Genomic DNA, 5,479 nt, shown 5'->3' with positions numbered 1-5,479 from the left:
CGGCAGAGTGAAACTCCGTCTCAAAAAAAAAAAAAAAAAAAAGAGTTAAGTCTTTATCCCAGGGGGTTTGGGGAACCACTGAAAGGTTTAACCTTTTTAAAAGATAGATCTAGCTGGGGGCACAGTGCCTCAAGGCTGTAATCTCAGCATTTTGGCAGGCCAAGGTGGGAGATCAGCCTGGGCAACATAGTGAGACTCCTGTCTCTACAAAAATAAAAAATAAAATAATATTAGCTGGGATGGTGGTGCGTGCCTATAGTCCAGGCTACTCGTGAGGATGAGGTGGGAGAATCATTTGAGACCAGGAGTTCAAGGTTACAGTGAGCCATGATTATGCCACTGCACTCCATTCTGGGCAACAGAGTAAGACACTGTCTGTGAATAACTAAAGATAGATAGATCTAGTTGTTGTGTAGAGAATGGCTTACAGGGGCCAAGGGTGAAGCAGAGGAATCACTTGAAGGCTACTGCAGTAATTCAGGCAATCCTAGGGGTGGCTTGGGTTAAGAGGTGGCAATGGACAGACAGGAACAGATTTGAGTTCCTTGGGATTTAACATCCGTAGGTGGGTAACAAGAGCACATATGACCAGCAAGGGGCTCACATTAGGAAGGGATTCTGTGTGGCTGGGATCTGAGAAAGACAAGCAAGAAATCAGCAACATTGGCCGGGCATGGCTCACACCTGTAATCCCAGCACTTTGGGAGGCCGAGGTCGTGGGTCACTTGAGGTCAGGAGTTCAAGACTAGCCTGGTCAAAATGGTGAAACCATGTCTCTAGCAAAAGAAATACAAAAATTATCAGGGTGTGGTAGCTCATGCCTGTAGTCCCAGCTAACTCAGGAAGCTGAGGCAGGAGAATCACTTGAACCCAGGAGGCGGAGGTTGCAGTGACCCAAGATCACACCACTGCACTCCAGCCTGAGCAACAGAGTGAGACCCTGTCTCAAATTTTAAAAAATAAGAAAAAAGGCCGAGCACAGTGGTTCACGCCTGTAATCCCAGCACTTTGGGAGGCCGAGGTGGGCGGATCACGAGGTCAGGAGATCGAGACCATCCTGGCTAACACGGTGAAACTCCGTCTCTACTAAAAATACAAAAAATTATCCGGGCTTAGTGGCATGTGCCTGTAGTCCCAGCTACTCAGGAGGCTGAGGCAGCACAATCGCTTGAACCCGGGAGACAGAGGTTGCAGTGAGCCAAGATCATACCATTGCACTCCAGCCTGGGTGACAGAGTGAGACAAAAGAAATCAGCAATATTTATTGAGGACCTACTCTATGCTAGGCATATTCACACACGTGAACTCATTCTCTTTTTCCACTACCGTTGGAGATAATTACTTTTGTTATCATTATCTTACACAAGGGAAAACTAAGGCTCAGAAAGGGGAAGTGACTTGCCCAGGATCACACAGCAATAGCACTATAAGAACTCAGACAAAAGTGACCCTAGGGCTGGAGGATTTGTCTGCCAGATCTGTTACTGTCCTGTTTAAGGCATAACTAAGAGGGTTTAGGACCCATTGAGGGATAACTAGGAGGGTTCAGGACCTCTGAGGAAATGGGCCAGGAATATTTGTCACCTCCCCCCAAGCTCTCTAGAATGTCTTTCTTTGTCCTGTGGAAATCCTGCTGACCCTTTAGGACCCATCTTACTGCATCAAGAATCACCTGCTTCCACGTTAGTTCTCATCGTTTTTGCTGTCTGTGAAGCCTGGTCTAGAACCATCTGTGATAGACTCATCCAGGATGCTTGTTAAAAACACAGATTTCTGGGCACCACCATTACCCAAATGAATCATTCCCCAAAGTTGGGCCTAAGAGTATCTTTTTAATTTAAAATATTGACTAGATAATGTGTTTACATGGTTCAAAAACCAAACAATAAGCTGGCTGCGGTGGCATGTACCTGTAGTCGCAGCTACTCATGAGGCTGAGGTGGGAAGATTGCTTGAGTTCAGGAGTTTGAGGCCAGCCTGGGCAACATGAGACCCTGAGCATGGTGGCTTATGCCTATAATCCCAGTACTTTGGGAGGCTGAGGCAGGAGGATTGCTTGAGTCCAGGAATTTGAGATCAGCCTGGGCAACATAGCAAGAACCTATCTCTAAAAAAAAAAAATTAGCCAGGCAAGATGGCATATGTCTATAGTCTCAGCTACTCAGGAGGCTGACATGGGAGGATCACTTGAGCCCAGCAGGTTGAGGCTTCAGTGAGCCATGATTACACCATTGCACTCCAACCTGGGCAACAGAGCAAGACCCTGTCTCAAAAAGAAAATACAAATGGTCATGTGGAAAGGATGCTAATGCAAAGGCATGGCTGTTTAGAGCAGAGGTTCATAGCTGTTTTTGTGCCATGAATTTCCTTGGCAGCCTGGGGAAGCTACAGACTCTCGGAATATTTTTATTTTTTATTTAATTAATTATTTTTTTTTTGAGACAGGGTCTTGCTCTGTTGCCCAGGCTGCAGTGCAGTGGTACCATCATGGCTCACTGAGCCTTGACCTCCTGGGCTCAAGTGAACCTCCTGCCTCAGCCATGCAAGTAGCTTGGATTATAGGCATGCACTACTATGCCTGGCTTATTTTACATTTTTTGTAGAGATGGGGTCTTGCTGTGTTGCCCAGGCTGGTCTCAAATTCTTGGCCTCAAGCAAACCTCCTGCCTTAGCATCCCAAAGTGCTAGGATTATAGGCATGAGCCACCACACCTGGCCTTATTTTATTTATATTTTTAGAGATAGAGTCTTGCTCAGACTGAAATGCAGTGGTACAATCGTGGTTCACTACAACCTCGAACTTCTGGGCTCAAGGGGCCCTCCCACCTCGGCCTCCTGAGTAGCTGGGATGTGTTTCACCACACCCGGCTACTTTTTGTGTTTTTTGTAGAGACAAGGTCTTACTATGTTGTCCAGGCTGGTCTTGAACTCCTGGCCTCAAGCAATACTCCTGCCTTGGCTTCACAGACTGCTAGGATTACAGGTGTGAGCCACTGTGCCCCAACCCTGCCTTGTTTTGACTGAACAATATATCTTGACTGTTTTCTCGAGATCAGTACATAAAGAAACTCTTTTGTTGTTTTGTTTTGTTTTGTTTTTGTTTTTTGTCTTTTTGAGACGGAGTTTCACTTTTGTTGCTCAGGCCAGAGTGCAGTGGCACATTCTCAGCTCACTGCAACCTCTGCTTCTCGGGTTCAAGCAATTCTCCTGCCTCAGCCTCCTGAGTAGCTGGGATTACAGAAGCATGCCACCACGCCTGGCTAATTTTTGTATTTTTTGAGTAGAGACAGGGTTTCACCACGTTGACCAGGCTGGTCTCCAACTCCTGACCTCAGATGATCCGCCTGCCTTGGTCTCCCAAAGTGCTGGGACTACAGGCGTGCGCCACCGCGCCTGGCCCTCTTTTTTCTTAGTGCCATTTCATTATATGACTATAACATAATTTACTTGACATACCCCCTCTTGTCGGACATTTGTGTTTCCAATATTTTGCTATTACAAATATAGCTTCAGAGAATAACCTTGTACATATATAATTTCACTCATGGTCAAGTAGATCTGTAGTCTGGAATCCCAGAGGTGGTATTGCTGGATCAAAGAATATATTGTGCTTGAAATTTTGATAGATCTTGTCAGAATGCCTTCCATAGTGGTTATACCAATTATATTCTCACCAGCAATATATGAGTCTGTCTGAGTCCCAGCTCTAGCAACAACTTGGTAGTCTGTTGGCCAGACTGGTCTCGAACTCCTGACCTCAAGCAATGGAGTCAAAACCATCTCCCTCTCCTAATCGCTGTGAAAAATCCCCCGGGTTTATTCTTCACCCTCAGACAGTGCTCTCTGGCTTTAGCTCGTGGTTATCTTTGTCTTTCTGTGTCTGGTTTTCTGTCAGAGATGACTCTCCTGCGTCATCTATTGGCCTGTCTGTCTCGGGACACCAAGTACACAGTGAAGTAATACATATTTGGGCCATGACTGTTGAAGGGAGGGGCCCCGATTCTCTCCAGAACCTCTTCCCTAAAGGGTTTTGCTTGTACCTTTCTCCTGCCTCGTGGTCTGTCCTTAAGTTTGAGTTATTTGTGTTCCTGTCTCCCCACTCTCTCTTCACGCTCCCTTCTCAAATCTTTTGCAATGATGTTTCCTTTGTCTTGATCATCCCCCAAGATTTAGGATTTACCTCAAAACTCACCTCCTTGGCGGCATTTCTTGAACCCACAGGCCAATCTAACTCTCCAGCTGTTGTTATTATATCACCTTGTTTTGTTTTCTTCCTAGAACATCGTTATCTGAAATTATTTTGTTTATTTGCATATTTTTTCATGGTCTGAGTTCACACCTTCCTCAGGAATGTCAGCTCCTTAAAGTGTGGAACAAGGCTGTCTTCTTTCCTGTTGTGTTCTTAGCCCCAGAAGGACTGGCATATAGTAACTGCTTAATAAATATTTGCTGAATAAATGAATGATGGTTGCCTGAGAGCCCCTCCAGGGAAGGATTTAGATCTAAATAATAATAATAATAATTGCCATTTATTGAGCTCTAAGGATGCGCTAGACTCTGTAGCAAGTTAATCTTCATGGAAACCAGATTCTGTAGAGCTATTTTTACCCCCAGTCGTTGGATCAAACTGAAGCTTAGAGAAGTTAGCTCACATAGCTAGCACTAGACCACTGGTTCTCAAAGTGGGTTCCCTGAGCAGCCATGGCTTCTGAATCACCTGGGAACCTTTAGTAATGCAAATTCCTAGGCACCACCCCAGACTTACTGAGAAATTCTGGGGGGGGCCTAGCAATCTGAATTTTAACAAACCTGCCAGGTGATTCTGATGCACCAAAGTGTGAAAAACCCTGTGTTAAAAGAAAGATGAGGTTAAACGTTTTTTAAAAAACACAGCTTTATTGACACAGAATTCACATCACCCACTCAAGTGTACAGGTCAATGATTTTTAGTATATTTACAGGGTTGTACATCCATCACCAAAATAGTTTGTAATTAATAGGTTAAAGAAAAAAAAAAAAAGAAACCTGGCCAGGCGCAGTAGTTCATGCCTGTAATCTCAGCACTTTGGGAGGCAGAGGCAGGCAGATCACTTGAGGTCAAGAATTCGAGACCAGCCTGGGCAACATGGTGAAACCTTGTCTCTACTAAAAATACAAAAATTAGCTAGGTGTGGTGGCGCCCGCCTGTAGGAGGCAGAGGTTGCCCTAAGCTGAGATCGCACCACTGCACTCCAGCCTGGGTGACATAGCAAGACTCCAAGACACCCTATCAAAAAAAAAAAAAACAGAAGGCTGGGAGGCGGAGCTTGCAGTGAGCTGAGATAGGGCCACTGCACTCCAGCCTGGGTGACAGAGCAAGGGTCTGTCTCAAAAAGAAAAGAAAAGGCTGGGTGTGGTGGCTCACACCTGTAATCCCAGCACTTTGGGAGGCAGAGGCGGGTGGCTCACAAGGTCAGGAGATCGAGACCATCCTGGCTAA

The sequence above is a fragment of the Colobus angolensis genome, unplaced genomic scaffold (genome assembly GCF_000951035.1).
Source record: "Colobus angolensis palliatus isolate OR3802 unplaced genomic scaffold, Cang.pa_1.0 Scaffold34, whole genome shotgun sequence".
Lineage (NCBI taxonomy): Eukaryota > Metazoa > Chordata > Mammalia > Primates > Cercopithecidae > Colobus > Colobus angolensis.
Note: the sequence above shows the minus strand (reverse complement) of the source record.